The sequence below is a fragment of the Oryza sativa genome, chromosome 1, assembly GCF_034140825.1.
Source record: "Oryza sativa Japonica Group chromosome 1, ASM3414082v1".
In the NCBI taxonomy this organism is placed as follows: Eukaryota; Viridiplantae; Streptophyta; class Magnoliopsida; order Poales; family Poaceae; genus Oryza; species Oryza sativa.
Window position 1 is genome coordinate 18,384,763 of NC_089035.1, and position 20,354 is coordinate 18,405,116.

The 20,354-nt window shown below is 47.6% G+C and overlaps 1 non-coding gene across 1 annotated transcript; it reads left to right on the plus strand.

The window, feature by feature from the left end:
• Window positions 1-17,458: 17,458 nt before the first annotated feature.
• On the plus strand, window positions 17,459-19,687 carry LOC112937655 (uncharacterized). The gene is made up of 2 exons (XR_010738821.1): window positions 17,459-17,879; window positions 19,183-19,687. It is a non-coding gene; the product is annotated as an uncharacterized protein (transcript).
• The last annotated feature ends 667 nt before the right edge of the window (window positions 19,688-20,354 follow it).

Here is a 20,354-nt window from a genome sequence, read left to right on the forward strand (position 1 = left end):
AGGGAGGTAGATCAGACTTTGGCTGGGCTGTGAGGAAGGGAGAGAATGGGCTGAATTCGGCCCAGGCTGAGGAGGAGGATTTTTATTACTTTTCCAAATAAATTAACCAATGAGATGATCTTTCAATTGTTAAAAATACTTTCAATGCTCAAATAATTCCAAGAAAAATATTGAACATACTTGGACACTCAAAGTATTTAAAAATATTAAAACCATACCATTTAATGATTAATTTATTAATTAAATAATTGCTAAACTGTTCTTTGTATTATTAACATTAGGAATTGAGCTCCGAAAAATTCCGAGAAAATTTCAGAGAGTATAATTAATCATGGAGAATTTAATACAACTTAAATCCATCCATGCTTTATATTTATAAAATTTTATTTCCCACATTTAACTTCACTTGTAAATTAATGAGCATTTAATATAAATTCTATTAATAATTTATTAAATAATTTATAAATCCTAAAACGGAAATTCAGGCTGTGACAGAGATGTTTTCTTGTTCCCAGCCTTTTTTATCGCTTTTTGAGTCGGACATTTTTTTCCTACAGACGGCGGTGATTTCTCGTTCTTTTTTATATTATTAGAGATAGAGATTAAAACCGAAACATAAAATCAAAACTGATTCAAACACAGATGACATACCAAAGTACTGGTAAAAACATCTTTAATTTTTATCTTACTTAACTAATTAAAAGATTCATATTTTTCCTTTCGTCACCTCGTTCGTCAGGGGATTTTTGGTCCGTCCCCCACCCCAGAAAAATCCCAGTCAGAATCCCCTCCAACAAAAAAAAATCCAAAAAAAAGGACACACATGGAACACACTGTTTTCATCAAGAACACATGGAATATTCCAACAAGAACACACAAAACTTTCAAAAGCTCCGCCGCCACCATGCCATCCGCCGCACATAGAGAGAGAGAGAGAGAGAAATAGACAACGTCGCCACCTCTCCTGCCCCCGCCGGACCGCAGTCGCCTCCAACATGAATCCTTCCGCCGTCTCCATGCCGCTGGTGTCAGGGTTACGGTTAAGATATACCCTCTATCCTTGGATATATACGTTGTATGCTGATACGGTATACCCGCGCGTATACAGATACTTCATGTATACGTTAAGGAAATCTATCATGTGACAGAAGCGGAGTCCATAGATGGAAGGAGTCCTACTCGGACAAGGCTGGGTCGTTACTATATCGTGAGGGGTCCGATATCTCCGAGTCCTACTTGGAGATCAACTGTCCCGCGGTATAAAAGGGACCCTCGGGCAGGACCAAGGGCATCGAATCTCACCGCCAACACATCCACCATAGCCTACGAAGCCGGAGCCTACAGGAGCCAAGTCGCCGAGTGATCTAGTCGAACCAACTCGACTACGATCTCGTCGGTATCGCCGAGTTCCATTATTCCCTTTGTAATCTGTGGTTTCCATCATATAATCCCATACCAACTGTATTAGGGCTATTACCTACCAATGCGCCTGAACCAGTATAATCCTTGTCTTTTGTTTGCTTGATGTCGTATTACATAGATCCTCGTTCCAACGTACCCCAATACCCTCTATATCCGGTCTACCGGTATCCCCCGTCGACAGTGGCGCGCCTGGTAGGGGGACTTGGTGCTCAAGGTTCTACTACTATGCCATCAAGCCTCGTCGACGACAGCGTCAACCCCGGCATCAACCAAGGAGTTTTAGCTTCAACAATGCTGGTGTGGACTCAAGTCGGTGAAATCGTCTTCCCGGTCTACACGACGGTGTCGATCTCGACTGGTCCATCAACGACCGGAAGCAAGAACGATGTGGTTACGACCCCGGACGGCTCCATGTCGAAGGATCCTCCCGCAAAAGTGGAGAACGGAACATCGACGACATCTGAGCCCGAGAAGGATCCTAATGCGGCCAAATTTGGTCCTTCCGACGAGAATCACGAGCCGACAATGACAGCTTCCGAGGCAACAAGGTCCTGGTGTCCTATTCACTAAACCAGAAAACACACCTTGCAAGCCTGCTGGGTTTTTCTTGACGTACAAGCCGAGATCCGTGCCTGCAAAGAGCGTGGAATTCAACATACTTCTCCAACCCATGATGTCTATTGTCCTATTCATAAGACAAAGAATCACGACTTCTCAAGCTGCAAGGTTCTTCTCAGCGCCATGAGGACGCCACCTCCTAAGGTCCAGCAGTCACAAATCTCTTCTAGAGATACGGACAAGGAACGAGGAGCGACAGCTATCTCAGATCGATTCGTTGGGGTAATCGATATCAATCCCCACGAGCCGTCTGTTCTACATTTGCTCGAAGACCAGGCCTCATCGTCGACAAGTACACCACGCGATGTGTACGCTATCGATGGGACCAGCACGTCTAGGGGCGGTAACACAGAAGCGGAGAATCAAGTGGAAACGCCGGCCCAACACATCAGGACCATCAACGCAATACTGAGGGAAACACCTTATGATCCTGTCCTGAACGCTGATCTCGATCACTGGACAGAACGACAACGGGAATCAGTGGCTAATCTCTGTAACGCGTTCGAGGAGGCCGCTGCCAGGTTACAACCAGAGCAATCGCCGACCGGCGGCGCCAATGGGGAACAGCCTGCGCAGTGAACGCCACCTCGTCAAGCCCTCCGCTTCGCGGCGCCAGTGATCTCCGTGACCATCTAAATGGCTGCCGAGAAACGCGACGTGGCCAAGACAACGAGAATCGTTCCCGACGTCGCGTCTCTTCACGACATCGTGAGAATGAAGAGCAAGGAGGACATCCGAGCGGGAACCAAGACCGTGATAATCGCCACAACCGCCGCAAATACGATAATCGCGAACAACGGGTGCCGGGCGATACTGGTCGAGGACACCGACGCAATGAAGACAACGACAGAGATCAGCGCCGGAACAACAACGGTGGGTGGCGACAAGGTTCTCAAGAACCCGAACGCACACCGGAACTGAGTGATTCATCGTCATCGTCGTCATCATCATCATCGTCTTCGTCAACGGATAGACATCCGCGGAGAACATATGATCGCCGACAACCCACTGCCCCCGGCGGCGAGTGTAGGGCTTTCAGTCGTGCCCTGCGTGATGTCCGATGGCCTGAGAGGTTTCGATCGGGAGCAATAGAGAAATACGACGGAAGCACCGACCCAGAGGAATTTCTTCAGGTCTATTCCACAGTACTCTACGCTGCCGGAGCAGACAACAACACACTAGCAAATTATTTGCCAGTGGCGTTGAAGGGATTTGCACGTTCATGGCTGGTTCACCTCCCGCCCTACTCGATTTCTTCATGGGCAGATCTGTGGCAGCAGTTCATCGCCAACTTCCAAGGAACATACAAGCGCCACGCGATCGAGGACGACCTACACACGTTGACACAGAATCCGGGTGAATCATTGAGGGACTACGTTCAGCGCTTTAATAAGTGCAAAAATACGATCCCCGAGATCACCGATGCTTCCGTAATCCGTGCTTTCAAGACTGGTGTAAGAGATCGCTACACTACCCGAGAATTGGCAACTAGAAGGATCACAACTGCTCGTAAGTTATTCGAGATTGTTGATCGATGCGCCTATGCGGACGACGCCCTGAGACGCAAGAACGACAAGCCGAAGATAGGGGGAGAGAAGAAGCCAGCCAAGGATGCACCTGAGTCAAGCAAGAAGAAGAGTCACAGGAGTAGGAAAAGGAAAGCTCAAACAGAAGTCCTCACAGCAGAGTATGCGGACCCGCCCAAACACCCAGACCCACAAGGCAACGATACGAAGAAAATATGGTGCCCTTTACACAAGTCAGACAAGCACTCCCTAGAGACTTGTTTCGTTTTCAAAAAGGCACTTGCGAAACAAACTAGCGTTAGAAAAGGGCAAGCGAGTATGTGTAGTCGAGAAGGCCACAGAAGCAGCCACTCAGGACTCAGACTCAGCCTACCCAGACTCCGACCTCCATGTCTCACACATCTTTGGAGGTTCCACGGCGTACTCCTCAAAGCGAGAGTACAAGAAAGTGTAGCACAAAGTTTGTTCGACATGGCAGGGGGCTGCACCCAAGATGAAGTGGTTAGAGCAGAAGATCGAGTTTTCAGAAGCAGACCACCCCAAGGCTGCCGTTACTCCAGGGCGATATCCGATCGTGGTCGAGCCCACAATTTGGAACATTAAGGTCGCACGGGTTCTCGTCGACAGCGGCAGCTCCATTAACCTACTCTTCGCCAGCGCATTGGACGCAATGGGGATCTCACGAAGCGATTTGACGCCCACTGATCAACCCTTCCATGGAATTAGTCCTCAGTCATCGTCCAAACCATTGGGCAAGATTACGCTACCCGTGACCTTCGGCCAGGCAAACAACTTCCGAACAAAGCAGATCACCTTTGATGTGGCCGAGTTTGATACAGCATATAATGTCATCATCGGGAGAACTGCACTCGCGAAGTTCATGGCCGCATCCCACTACGCATATCAAGTGCTCAAGATGCCTGGGCCGAAGCTAGCGGTGCAGTGCGGCAAGCGGAGCCTCGACATGGTCGAGCATACTCCCAACCCGCCCACCACAGTTGAACCGCCCAAGATAGTGAGCAAAACCAACAAGACTCCGAAGCCAGACGGCGCAATCAACATCGTTCCACTCTCCAGCGCCAACCCCGACAAGACCATCAAGATCAGGGCGTCACTGGATGAGAAATAGGAACTCACGCTCATCACCTTCCTCCGCGACAATGCAGACGTGTTCGCTTGGCAGCCGTCTGACATGCCAGGGGTCCCTAGGGAGGTGATTGAGCACAAACTCATGGTGCGACCCGATGCCAAGCCAGTAAAGCAAAAACTGCGGAGATTAGCACTAGATCAGAAGCAAGCCATACGAGAAGAGCTCGACAAGCTTCTCAAAGCTGGCTTCATCAGAGAGATACTCCATCCAGAGTGGCTAGCCAATTCAGTCATGGTGCGCAAGGCCAATGGGAAGTGGAGGACGATGTGTGTTGACATCACCGACCTCAACATGGCGTGTCCCAAGGATCACTTCCCTCTTCCTCGAATAGACCAATTGGTGGACTCAACAGCTGGTTGTGAGTTGTTAAGTTTTCTTGACGCTTACCCCGGCTACCACCAGATCAGCATGGCAAAAGATGACGAGGAGAAGACATCATTCATCACGCCGTTCGGTGTATTCTGCTACGTTAAGATGCTGTTTGGTCTATTAACAGTGAAATTTGGCAAGCCCGGAGTAGTCATCGGCTTAGAGTCAGCATCGGCTTCGAAGGCCTGAGATTAGCCAATGAGAGTTGTCAAGTCGTCAGTGTCGGATTCTTGCTATATTCGGTTAAGGAAATTGATCTACTAAAGGAAGCTTATCCAGAAGAGACCGAGTTCAAAGAGAATGCGGCATGGCAAGTTATCTATTAATTAGGAATAGTTTGTTAGTTTCCTTTTATCTTTAGGAAAGTGTGTTTAGTGTCCTATAAAGGCTTTATCTTTTCCTTTTATCTTTAGGAAAGTTTCTTTCTTATTCGACAAGAACTTGTATCAACACATGGGTATAAATATGTACACCCGGGGTCTATGTAATCTATCTTCATGATCAATACAATTTGGCGCATCGCCACCTTTTACCTTTTCTGCTTTATTTTATCGTCCGGCGGGACTTGGCACCTGACGTGGGGCTGCATCGGTGTTCGATCTCCGGCGAAGGGATAAGTCCAATGTTCCGTCAGTCCAGGCAATTGTATCGTCTACGTCGGTGTCATTCAAGGCTGCATCAGTACATTCGACCTCTTGGATTGCTCTGGTTTGGATGATATATTTGCCTACCTACTTATCATATGTCTCTGTTAATCTAGTCTTAGCATATCAATTTAGCTCTATCAGCTGCTTCTCGTTTTAGGGTTTCTGCCGGTATCGGCTAAATCGTGTTGCTAGATTAGATTAGCCTAGACATCTACCACCCTGAAAATCAGTCAACGGCTTGATTGTCTAGATATTGTGCTTCTTTTCACACTTAGTGCTGAATCAGTTGAGCTTGATCTATTAAGTCGTGCTTAGAACCATAATCTCTAGCCTGCTTTTTGACTGCCAATAAGGGTTTCATCGGGGTTTCAGCCGATAAGTTATTTGGACGTTGCATCGGCTCATAAGGATTGCATATACATATGAGTTGCATCTAGCCGATGACAACAAAGTTTTCACTGTTTAATCTAATCTTGTGGATTTCAAAACATCAGACCTCCAGCCGATGTGTGCTTTAACCTTCGGATCGATGCTTATTTATCATATCATTGCTAGCCGATTGGTTTATACTGGATTATATTGCTATATTATATTATCATCAGCCGATTGCCTTTATATCATTATCTACATTGGACATATAGCTGATTGCCTAAACCCTATCGCTATCGGCTGGTATCGGTATCGGCTATTATTGGCTACCGGCTGGAACTGCTCCATCGGCTGCCTAGCCGATCAGCTGTTTTGTCTGCTGTTTACATATCTTGTCTGTTGCAGGATCAAACTGACTGGCATGCCCGCATCTCATCAATATTTGGACCTACACTGGAGCTAAGCAGATCTCCCAGGCCGGTGTGTTCGATTTTTTCGTCAACATGGACTTATAACCGCAGGAAATACTTTCCAACGCACGGTCCAAGGGGCACTTAACGATCAGCTTGGGAACAATGTCGAGGCCTACATCGATGACATTGTTATCAAGACCAAGACAAACAACTCATTAATCGATGATCTCCGGGAAACGTTCGACAACCTCCGACGATATTGCATCATGCTCAATCCAGATAAGTGCACGTTCAGAGTACCATCGGGCAAGCTACTCGGTTTTCTCGTCTCAGGAAGAGGGATCGAAGCGAATCCCAAGAAGATCAAGGCAATCGAGAACATGAAGTCGCCCACAAGACTCAAGGAAGTCCAGAAGCTAACTGGATGCATGGCGGCATTGAGCAAATTCTTCGCTAGGATGGGTGAACAAGGACAACCCTTCTTCGCTCTCCTGAAAAAAAAGACAAATTTGTGTGGATACAGGAAGCCAAAGATGTGTTTATCGCACTCAAACTACCTGTCAAATCCCCCTGTACTTGTTGGCCCCCAACCAAACGAAGAATTATTCCTCTATATTGCCGCCACACCATACTCAGTGAGTACCGTCATTGTTGTCGAGAGAGACAAGGTGCAAAGAGCAGTTTACTACGTCAGCGAAGCTCTCCATGACGCAAAGACAAGATATCCACAGATCCAAAAGCTGCTCTATGCAGTAATCATGACATCAAGAAAGCTATGCCACTACTTCCAAGCCCACAGAGTCACAGTTGTTTCCTCCTTCCCCCTCGGAGAAGTCGTGAGAAATAAAGACGTTGTCGGCCGCATCGCGAAATGGGTAGTCGAGCTAAGCCAGTTTGATGTTCACTTTGTGTCACGAACAGCCATTAAGTCCCAAGTCCTCGCTGATTTCGTAGCTGACTGGACTATGCCTGACAATAGGGCAGACAGTCAGGCCGACAACGACACATGGACAATGGTGTTTGACAGCACACTCAATAGCCAAGGAGCAGGGACAGGGTTCATCTTGACATCACCTTCGGGAGATCAGTTCAAGCATGCAATTCACCTCAACTTCAGGGCAACCAACAACACAGCCGAGTACGAAGGACTACTCGTTGAGATAAGAGCAGCAGCCGCACTAGGAGTCAAGCTACTAATCATGAAAGGGGACTCCGAATAAGTCGCGAACCAGGTGCACAAAGACTACAAGTGCTCTAGCCCTGAGTTATCCAAGTATCTCGCAAAAGTCAGGAAGCTGGAGAAAAGATTTGATGGGATCGAGGTCCGACACGTATACCGCAAGGACAACATCGAACCAGACGACCTAGCACGGCGTGCGTCCAGACGAGAGCCACTCGAACCTAACACCTTTCTGGATGTCCTAACAAAGCCTTCGGTGAAAGAGGTGAACGACGAAGATAGCACAGTCATCCCCGACATCAGCTCGGGGGCTACAGAGGCAGAACGCACCGTTGCCGACATCGAGACCACAAACGACTAGTGGACACCACTCGTCAAGTTCCTGAGTAGCGACGAGTTGCCCGAGGATGATGCAGAAGCCAAGAAAATAACCCGACAAGCCAAGATCTATTGTATGATCGGCAATGATCTATACAAAAAGGCGCCAATCGGGGTACTTCTCAAACGCATTTCGTCCAACGACGGCATACACGAAGGGATCTACGGGTCACACGCCGCCGGCCAGACATTAGTCAGAAAAGCTTTCCGACAAGGGTTTTTCTGGCGGACCGCGCTCAAAGACGCTTGCGACATGGTTCAGCGGTGTGAAGTCTGTCAATTACACAGCAAACACACAAGGCTACCAGCGCAAGCGCTCCAGACTATCCCTCTTACTTGGCCGTTCTCATGCTGGGGGCTCGACATACTCGGACCATTCCCACGAGGACAGGGCGGCTACAGGTTCCTATTCGTGGCGATCGACAAGTTCACCAAGTGGATTGAAGCGACGCCCATGGGGGAAATCAAGGCCGACAACGCCATCAAATTTATCAAAGGGATATTTTGCAGATATGGATTGCCTCACCGCATCATAACAGACAACGGCTCCTAGTTCATCAGTGCCGATTTCCAGGATTACTGCATCGGATTGGGAGTCAAGATCTGCTTTGCCTCGGTTTCTCACCCTCAGAGCAATGGATAGGTCGAGAGGGCAAACGACATAGTACTACAAGGGATCAAGACCCGTGTCTATGACAGACTCATGTCACACGACAAGAAGTGGGTCGAAGAACTCCCCTCTGTCCTATGGGTCGTGCGTACCACACCGACAACGTCCAACAAGGAGACACCCTTCTTCCTCGTGTATGGTTCAGAGGCTATGCTCCCCACGGAGCTACAACATTAGAGCACACGAGTACAGAAGTACTCCGACGAGGCATAGGAGGAACAATGAAGCGACGATGTGAACCTACTCGAGGAACATCGAGAAAGAGTTGCCGTTAGACCAGTCAGCTACCACTAGGCCCTTCACCGATACCAGGAGAAGCCCATCAGAGCACGCACACTTTCGATCGGCGATTACGTCCTCCGACGGGTTCAAAGCCAAGCAGGGTGCAACAAGCTCTCACCCAAGTGGGAAGGACCATACACGATCACGCAAGTCTTACGGCCAGGTGCATTCAAGATTGCAGACGGCGAGGGTCGAGAGTTAGCAAATTCCTGGAACATTGATCAATTACGTAAATTTTATGTATAAATCAATAGTATCCATTTTTTGTAAGACGTCTTACAATTTCAATAAAGTTGATTTCAGGTAAAGATTACGGTCAAAGTGTTCCTTCCCAACGATCCCTTACCACGACGACACCTAGCGCTGAAACCTATCCTCATGTCCCTTTACGCCGTCTCGACAAGGCCTCTGTGAAACCTAAGGGAACTTCGGCTGGGGACGCCCAGAGCAAATAAGACCTTGTCAGATCATGAAGAGACAAACGACCATGTAAGATCTGGTCATGTAAGAGTTCTCGCCGTACGTATTAACCAAGTCGTGTAATCGGAAATTGAGTTTTCCAACTTCACGGCTGGGGGCTAGGGTCAGTGCCTTTTCAACTAAGGCAAGTCAAGGGTCCAAGAGCCTTATCCTCCGAGAACAACTCTCCGACGACAAGGCTGGGGGCTAGGGAGAGTGTACTCAAGCGACTGATCGAAGTCGCGAAATGAGAAAACACTCATACACAGCACATCCAGAGTAAGAAAACTTACTTAGATAGATTTCTATTCTATTTCACAAGTACCTCTTGAAATTCATAAACATTCCAAAATATATTACATGTTTCCTTGAGATATTTTCTATAGGATACAACAACTACTAGGACGGCCAACGCCAATCCATGGACTGAAAAACCTTCTCGGCGAGCGGCGCCATCGATTTCGCCAGATCATCAATCTCTGCGGGAGTCCTACGAGAACATAAGAACCCTTCGTGGAGGAACTCGAGGTGCAGTTGCGGCGATGATCTCGGATAAATGCCAGCACATGCCCTCCGGCATAGCGGCTCGATCGACGGAACTCCTGCTTCAGGGCCTCGTCTTTGCGCTTGCCGACCCCTTCGAGCTGTGTGCAGGCCCCATTCAACCACGAGATGTATCCGGCCGTCAACTCCTCAGGATTCCCGCGAGGAACTCGAAGCTCCCTGCAGACTCCAGCCATTGCCGTGCAGCAGCTCTTGAGGTACGAGTTGAACCACACCTCGCGACCTCTGAGGGCTTCCACGGCCTGGTCTTTCTTCACCTCCACCATGGTCTTCTCGAGTTCGGCCACCTCGAGCTTCGTCTTCCAGTTTTGGATTCGACGATCTCAGTCGGCCAATGCACTCTCGAGGTCTGCCCAACACGAAAAGGACTAAGTCAAGTTGTTCTTCTCCCCCGAGAACATAGCAAATTAAGTCAATCCGGACAGAAGAGTGAAGGAAGTAGAAACCAAGGTGCAAACCTAGGGACGTCGTCGCCATGTTCGTCTCCGCGGACAGGCATTGACTGACATCCTCCTGCGGCACGTACGACTCAAGCGCAAGTGCCGGGACGATCACTGGCGTCTTAGGCTGCCCGCGCTGCTGGACATCCTCGATAACGACATCTCTACAACGACAACAAAGTACTCGGAATCACATGCTAAGAAAACAAAGGAACAACTACATACATAAGGGCAGTTTGAACCCACGAAAGTTTTTACAGCATGATTGGTTAAGGGGTACAAGGGAAATAAAGCCCTACTCTTCAAAAAAGGGGGAGCACGGATTCCCCCAGGTCACCGACCTCCTCCATCACGCCCCGACGCGCGTCATCGGCGGCCCCCTGATCGAAAACCTTCTTAAGGTCAAGATCAGGGTGCGCCAACCTCATGCACGCGAGGACGTGGCACGCCCCGGTGTAGATCCCGTTGGACGTCTCCTCGCCGATCCTGGCTGCATGTTTGGAGGGGATCGCCCCCATCGCCGTCGCCAGCTCCGCGAGTGACGACGTCAGCGAGAACTTGTCCGGGTTAACGGGGATGGTGGTCATGACACCGTATTCCCCAGCGAGCTAGTGTAGGCCGGTGTAAGACACCCGCAGCGAGCCGCGGAACTCTGACAAGTTGTTCTCGAGCTACGACATCCGGTGCTCGAGCCCTTGTCGCTGTCTCTCGTTGCCAGCCACCAGCTCCCTCATCTTGAGGAGGTCCTCGCGGGCCTCCGCCAGGTCGCACGCCAGCTTGTCGGCACGCTGAGTCGCCGAAGATGCCGCTGCCCTGGCCTCCTTGATCTCGCGGCCTACGCCGCGGGCATCTACCTGGATGATACGCTCCATCTCGGTTTGGAGCTCCCCCCAGGTAAGGGCATCAGCAGCCGGGCTCCGAATAGGCACCAGGCCGACGGCGGGGCTGCTTGGTGTCGCCTCCCGGTCCCTTGTGATGACCACAACATCTGTTGAGGTCGCTGCAGGGGACGCGCTGGAAGTCGCGCCGGCCCCGTCCTGCGTCGCCTTCGCGCGCGCCGCCCTGCGAAGAATTTCAGCCCTTTCGTAAAATTAGGCCACCAAGGTCTCGTGAATGAAAAGACTTCAAAAACATATACTTACTTCATGCCGATCGTCACCAACCTCTGCCTTCGCTGAGGTGGAGGAGATGCGTCCGAGGCCTAAGCAAGATAAGATGGTGTGAGGTCAAAACATTCCGACAACGCATTAAAAGATAGGAGAGGCTTACCGCCGGGGTTGATGCTTTCCGACGGGTCCCGAGTATGGAGGAGAACTTTCTCCCCTTCTTCAGAACGTTGCGGCCGCTTGTAGTGGCAGTAACCGCGACGTCGGACGCCTCCTTGGTGACGCCCTCCTTCAACGACGCCGCCGCCTGATGGTCCGCGAGTGGCCCGATGATATCCGTCAGAGGGAGAGCCTGTGTAACATGAAGTCACAATACGGTCTCGAGGAGAAGGATGTAAAGGAGTCATCGAGTACACTTACATTAATTGCGGCGGTGCATTCGGCTGGCCCCTTCTCGCAAAGGGGGACCGGGACATTATCCGTCGCTGAGGGGGGAGCTGATCATCACTTGGCCGACGCGGCGCTCCACGGTGTTGCTGTCCAAACCTGTAGATCGAGAACAGGAACTCGATAAGTCAGGAGAAACATGCACATCCGGAATAAAATCTGAAATATAAGAAAAAAATACCCCGACGAGAGACCCGGGTCGTGTCCTCTGGCCCCGAGTAATCAAAGGCCAAATGGGCGCGGGCCTGGAGCGGTTGGATCCATCTACATATGAAGTCGGCAGCGACTTCATACCCCGACAACCCTCGAGTTCGAAGGTCATCGATGATGCCGATGAATGATTGAAGGGAGGGAGTCAGGGCGGGCTTAGCGGTCCACTCTGGGATTTTGTCTGGTTGTTCTTCAGGGACTACAAGAACAGGATCCGAGTTCTCTATCTGAAGATAGAACCATCCCGCCCGCCATTTGCTGCGAGAAGAGGGCATTGGAAGGGGATGTATCTTGATTTCAGGCCATCCCGAAGTCGGAATCTGACACAGTCGGATACCTTTTTGGGTTCCATCCAACGCAACTCATAGTAAAAAAGGGAAAAGATCAAGGAAATGCTCTACCCCAATATAGGCCTCGCAAAGATAGGAGAAAATGCTAAGGAAGGCGATGGAGTTGGGATTCAGGTGAAGCAAAGAAAGACCATAGAAGTTCAAGACGAGGAGAAGAAATTCGGAAGGCGGAGGCTAAAAACCGCAAGAAACGTAATCGTCAACTACAACCATGCAGCCCAAGATGGGTTCAGGTTCTATACCTCCAGCCTCCCTCTGCATGGTCCCGCGACCAGGGAGGGCACCATCATACTGCAGCTTCTTCATGAACGCGGTGTTCGAGGAAGACTTCTCAAGATCCATCGCCGCTGGAGGATTGACGGAGAACAGGATGGAGGAAGTGAGCTAGGGTTTTTTGCGGGGACGGAGAAGACGAAAAGCGCTAGAAGGCAGGAGAGCTTTCTGGCAAACGGACTTCGGAATGGATCCCCAAAATCCCTTTAAATAAGCGCACTACCGACGGTGCGTATTCCAAGGAAAGGAGAGAGATTGCCGCCAAAAAATTCTGGGTACGTTACGCGCGGCAGTTTTCAGACTTCAATTTAAATTCACTCATGACCGTTGAACTTCATACGATGTTGTCAATAACTCTTTGTCTCTACGGTTCTCATATCGAGATCGACCAGATGAGAATGACAACGATTCCGACATCAGAAGTCGCCATCGGTTGCATGAGTTCATTTAAGCAGAAGTCAGAGGCTACTGTCAGGGTTACAAATAAGGTATTGTTAACAACCAAATTTGGTAACATCGGCATCGGAAAAGAAAATTAGATCGAAGTGGAGTCGGAGGCGGAGATCGATTCAGGAACAGAGCAGGAATCGGCTAGAGTCTAGATCGGCTACGATTAGGATCGGATGAGTCTGAGTCGGACTAGGTAGCCTGATGCAGCCGATTCCGACAATACAACTTGGTGTGCGATATCGGGTTGAATTGTGGTGCTTCAAGATGATTGCCGCGCATGGATAAAGTCCTGAGAAGGCAATTGTATCTATTAATTAGGATATTTTATGTAATTTCCTTAGAGATATGCTTGGGCAAAAGTCTGCCGCAAAGACTTATGGTATATTAGAGTTTGTTAGAGATAATAGTCGTGTCCGGTATAGACATATCTTGTAATTCTCGGCTATAAATAAGACCCCGAGCCCTATGTAATTTTTAACACACGTACAATACAATTTCAGTGCATCGCCACTCTTTTGCTTTAGTTTTATTTGGACGAGTTCTTGCGTTCGGGTTGAGCTGCATCGGTTTCGATCTTCAACAAGAGGTAAAGCTTGTTATGACGGCTTGCGTTCTCGGGATTAGTGCTTCCATCTTTATGACACTCTAATCTTGTTTATGTAATTCGTCGAGTTATCATATATCTCACATAATCTTTGGCAATATCGCTATCTAATCTACAATCGGTTAACATCTGTTAGTAGAGGGCAGCCGATTAGGTTAGATTCTGACGTTGATTTAGATTATGCAAGATATTTACCACTCTGAAACTTCCAGCGGCTTGATTGTCTAGATATTGTTCTTCTTTTCATACTTAATGCTGTATCAGTTGAGTTTGATCTATTAAGTCGGCACGCTAGCATACCCGAAGGCAAATCAGATGAAGTGGTTCCTTGTCTTTGTTTCTTGTTGATTGTAGGATCAAATCAGATGAAGTGGTTCCTTGTCTTTGTTTCTTGTTGATTGTAGGATCAAATCAACTGGCACGCTAGCATACCCGAAGGCGAGTTTTGGACCTGCACTGGAGTTAAGCAGATCTCCCATGCCTCATGTTTTTCATCAACAGGTATACCCTCTATCCTTGGATATATATACGTTGTATGCTGATACGGTATACCCACGCATATACAGATACTTCCTGTATACGTTAAGGAAATCTATCATCTGACAGAAGCGGAGTCCACAGATGGAAGGAGTCCTACTTGGACAAGACTGGGTCGTTACCATATCGTGAGGGGTCTAATATCTCCGAGTCCTACTTGGAGATCAACTGACCCGTGGTATAAAAGGGATCCCCCGGGCAGGACCTAGGGCATCGAATCTCACCGCCAACACATCCACCACAGCCTACGAAGCCGGAGCCTACAGGAGCCAAGTCGCCGGGTGATCTAGTCGAACCAACTCGACTACGATCTCGTCGTTATCGCCAAGTTCCATTATTCCCTTTGTAATCTGTGGTTTCCATCATATAATCCCATACCAACTAGATTAAGGCTATTACTTACCAAGGGGTCTGAACCAGTATAATCCTTATCTTTTGTTTGCTTGATGTCGTATTACGTAGATCCTCGTTCCAACGTACCACAATACCCTCTATATCCGGTCTACGGGTATCCCCCGTCGACAGCTGGATCTGGTGGAGGCGAGGTCCGGCCGGCCGCCTCCACGCCGTCCTAGCTGCCGCCCCTCCCGCCCCCGCCGGGCCGCAACCGCCTCCACACCGCCAGATCTGGCGGAGCAGAGGTCCACCAGGCCGCCCCCACGCCGTCCGGGCCGCCGCCCCTCCTACCCCCGCCGGGCCACAGCCACCTCCACACCACCAGATCTAGCGAAGGCGAGGTCCGGCCGGTTGCCCCCACGCCATCCGGGCCGCCGCCCCTCCCGCCCCAGCCGGGCCGCAACCACCTCCATGTCGTCCGTCGCCACCGCCGCTCCTCCCGCCACCGCCGCACAGAGGAGAGAGAGAGAGGGAGAAGTGGGGGAGAGAGAGAGTGGGGGAGAAATGAGGGGAGGAGCCGAGAGAGGAATGGAGCACGGCCTTATCCCCTCCTGCCGGTGTGGGTGTGGGCCCCACGGGAGAAAAAAATATCTCCCTGGCTAGCTCGGCTCGATTTTATAGGTGTCGGTTTTATAGGTGCTATTTTTTATAAAAAAAGGGGCACCTATAATGATGCTCAAATCATCACAATACAAATCAAAGAACATTCAAAATATTAACATGAGATGAGGCCGTCGTGTGCTGCTCCTCGCCACCTCGCTGTAGTGGAGGTCGCGAACTCGGGGGATCCGCTGTGCAATCGCGCCGCCGAGGAGCTACCAACCCGTCGTTCCGCTGGATGCTGAGAAGGAGAGGAAGGAGCTAGATCCCGAGCCGCCGTGCTGTTGGAGAGCCGTCGACCCGCCGGATCTGGCGAGGAGCGGGGCGGCGGCCATTGCCCGATGAGGAGAGAAGGAGCCAGTGGTGGGGAGAGGGAGCGGTGTCACCACCGCCGCCACTTGCAAGAGGGTAGGGCACCACTTCCTGCTTGCGGGGCAAAAGAGCGTCGTCGCCGCTGCTCGGTGGGGAAGGCCGCTGCCGTCACCACCCGTTGGAATAGTCGCTGCCGCCACCGTCACTTTACAAGAGAGAAAGGGAGAGAGAGCGCGTTAGGGTATCGAGAGAGATATTTTAAGGTTAGGGTTAGGGTTGCGGGTATTTATCTAGGTCAGGACCAATCGAGACTGTCCATCAGATCGGACAGTCCATGCTTCTCCCACGTCGGGCCGAGCGACGTTTTAGGCTGCTGCGCTATTGGGCCATCCCATGGGCCGACCGCATGTGTGAAGCACATAAGGCCGCTCTATTGGGTCGGGCTTAAATCAGTTTTTTCTCTCTTATTGATTTTAAGTTTTTTTTAATTTTCACAAATAGCATTAATATCATTTAAATTGTTTATGACTGTTTATTAATTTATTTCTATCTAAATTGAAGTAGTGAGAAATTTTGTTAAATGTATCTCTTGATATGGATTTATTTTTATTATTTAATTGTATTTTTATATGGACTGTAAACTCTCCTTTCAATATCCATTTTTATTTTTCTTTCAAAAAAATATTATTTTTTATTTCAAATTTCAATTCTTTTTCTAAATTGTATTCCTATATGCACTCTAGCCTCTTTTGGAGAATATTCTAGACTTCATCCAATATAATTTATAATTTATATTATTTCTAAATTTCATTTCTATATGAACTCTAAATATAATCTTTCATTTTTTATTTTTATTGTTTAATTTTTTTGTATTCAACAAAAAATTAAAAAATAGGAATAATTTGTATTAAATTTCTATTATTTATATACAGGCTCACCCAAAAAATTGTTGTCACATCAGGTACTAAAAGGTTTTGGCAAATATATCACAAGATGATCTTGTCAATCCATATATTAGATATAAATAAATAATCTATTTTTTATGCACATGCATTGTTCGTCCATTCATTTCCTCCCATGCTACAAATCATCCAAACTAAACATCATGTATATTCCACAAATATATAGCAGATTATTTCTCTAAAAACAAATATTTTTTTTACCAAATTAGATGGCTAGTAATAGTAGAGATAGAGAAGAGATGTGTATATATTTTTATGTATAAGTACGTGTACAAACGTACATAAAAAAAGAAAAGAAACCAGAAAAATAAACAGGAAAAAAACGGAGGCACACGCACCGTTCCGAAGACGGCCCTCTCCGCGCGAGTCACATGGCTCGATCCGCCGCGCGCTGCGTGGGGAGGAGCGTGCAAATAGTTGCTAATTACTACTTCTATTCTAAAATATAATAACTTTTAGTTATAAATTTGAATACACAGTTGTTCAGATTCACAGCCAAAAAATACTTATATTTTGAGACATACCGAGTAATTATTTGGACTCCAAGCATCCAACGTGTTGACCTACCCGCATGCAGATTTTCTGCGGCAGGGGGCATCTTCCCGCATGCTCCACTGCTATAATTAGAGCGCAATCTAATGAAGCCCCCGATCTGATTCCCTCCGCAGCGCAACACACGGACGACGCCGTACACATCCTCGCAGTCGAAGAGGCAGAGGGAATCTCGGGCGTGGACGGACAACTGGCCATGTACACACCGACGTGGAGACTCCTTCAATGGCGGATTCCCTACCCCTCGGTTTCGACTTTCCAAACCAACCGTTACTTGCCTCTATCTCTCTCGTCATAACCATAAATTCACCGCGGGTTTCCAGAATTCCCCCACCCCGCGCCATATGCGAGTACTCCTCCTCCCTACACGCCATCACCGCCGGCCACCGCAAACCGACCCGGCCGGCGACGACGCACGCTGCAGTTCGCGTTGCATTGCGAGAAGCTTTTCGATGGAAGCAGAAGGATCGTCGTCCCAGCCGCCGCCGGTGCTGCTACTCCGGCCCACACCCCACCAGCCGCCGTCCTTGGCCGTCTCTCGCGGGGATGGGGGCGTGGTATCTGACGCTGAACAGGGCGACCTGGTACACGAGGTACGTGCTGCCGCTGTTCCAGTTTCTGATCCTTCTGGATTCGCCTCGCCATACTGCAGTTCTGCTACGCATTTGCTACTATTCATTCTTCTGTTCTCTGTTTTCATGCATTCGTCGCGTGCACAGTACATAATATGGCTTCAGAAATCGGTACATTTGGCCATTAACTCTTGGGACAGGAGGAACTGCAGCACTATGATGAAACGTACGATTTATCTTCAGAATAAAATTTTGGAACGTACGATAGGTTTTGTCAAATCTAAAACTAATTAACGCTAGCTCCTCTTTGGTGCTGTATAGGCTTTTCCAAAACACGTTAGTATATATTTGAGTTATTTTTTTTAGATAATGGAATCTATATCCCGGCCTTGACTCAACAGAGCTACAACCAATATATTTGAGTCATGGGTATAATGTTTAGTTGGGGACCTATTTGTTGTTGCCTGCACATTCATGATCTTTTGTCTCGGAAGTACTGAAATTGCTTCACCCTATGAGTCCTTTTGATACTCATATTTCATCTTGGTACACAGATCAAAGATAAGTAATTCTACTTATCATTCATTTAAACATACTGCTAGTCATTCCTCGTAAACAACCGATTCATTAATATTTACCTTTCTCGATGCCCATGTAGTCAATCTTGTGTGAAAGAATAGAGAGCCATGCATTAAATCCGAGAAAGTCATTAAGAGTATATGTTGTTGAATTGAAATATGCCTAACAAAAATAAATTTTTCAGATTTAGAAATATAACTATCAAAAATAGATGCAGGGAGTATATTGTTGCAAATACACATCCCCTCATTTTATGCAAAAAATCATCCCAATATACATGTGCATGACCACTAAGATAGCTAAGTCAATCTTATCCAAGTGCTTACATTAGATTTATTCTTCATGTTTCATTGAATTCTAATTAACGCGAATCTCAGTGCGATAATGTTTAAATTCTCATCAGCATTTTTATTTGTGAAATCTCAAAGAAAAGTGTTAAGACTATACTCCTAAGGTATTTAGTTTTGTTAAATATTACATTGATAAATATATTGATTCAGTTAAGCACGCGCGTATTGAGATGATTTTTGCAATCGAACTGGCTAGAGGGTGCGCATTTATATTTACAACAAAATGATTTATGGGGTGTAATTTTCAAAATTCAAATGACTTTTTAAATTTCCCTTTTTATCTATAGATGAATATTGTGGCAGGATCTCTACAATATTGATATGATTTTGTCTGATTAACGAATCTCAATGCTGATAAACGGAGCTGACCCATGAAGCATTTGGACTTTCTGCAGATGGTCGAACCAATGTCCAAGAAGAATGCTCCTCTGTTCACTGGCCCTCCTCCTGAGCGCCCGGAGAACCCCGTGATCCGCGATCCCCTCTTCGGCAAGGCTCTCCCGACTCCGACCGACTGCTTCACGCTCGCCGACGCATGGGCAAGACCACGGGCGAACGGCCACCACCCTGGCGAGCCCTGCGCCGCGCCGTCTCTTGTTTGGGTTGAAACTTTCTGCTGTCTCGACCATGGTCGGCGGAGGCGCCGGATCGCCGCGAGCGCTTGAAGACTTGGATTCGATAGTACATTGAATTGAGGAACTGTACATAGCACTGCACTGTAGATATATATTTCTTTTTCTACTCAACCGAGACAAGCACGGTAGATATATGTTTATACGAGTGGTAATCAATTGCATAGGTAATTAGGGATTTGGGTGTGTCTATAATTGGTTAAGCATGGTTGGCAAGAGATTTGATAGTTTAACACTCTTTTAAATGTGTTTCGATTATTCGACATCATGACCCACTTTCATTTACTTAGATGGTTTCACATGTCATCCTCACAAATATCAATTAAAACAATTGGGCAACGAAAAAAGTGTCAAATTATCAAAATTTTCCTTAGCGACCATATGAGAAACGCTTAGGAGCTCCACAATATGATGGCCTAGTCGGCCTAGATTCAAAGCCTCACCCCTTTTATTTATTTGATATTAGGCACTTCCCTAATATTTATGTTTTTTTTACTTGGTAAACATATATGTTACCTACAGATGTATAATCATTTGCAAAGATAAATATTGCCACTTTACTTTGGTGACAAAAGTTTTCACGGCTGGCTACACGAGACATTAATTGGGACATAGTTACTGCAACGATCTATAAAAGATTTTATTTTTCACTCCTCATATGGAGGTGTTTGGACTTCGGAATGGAGGAAAGCAAGTTGCTCAACCAAAATTTCCACTTTCTTGTGGTTCAAAGCAAAATAGAAACGAGGTGAAGGCTAAGTGCCCTTTGAAATGCAGAATTGTCAAAACATGATAATAGAAAAAAAAATCATAAAAATAGAATATCATATTCACTGACACAGGAATAGGAAAAAAGTAGAAATAGAATATCATATTTATTGGATACCTAAGGGATTCGAAAACAGATGAAAGTTTTAAAACTACTATTTGATAGT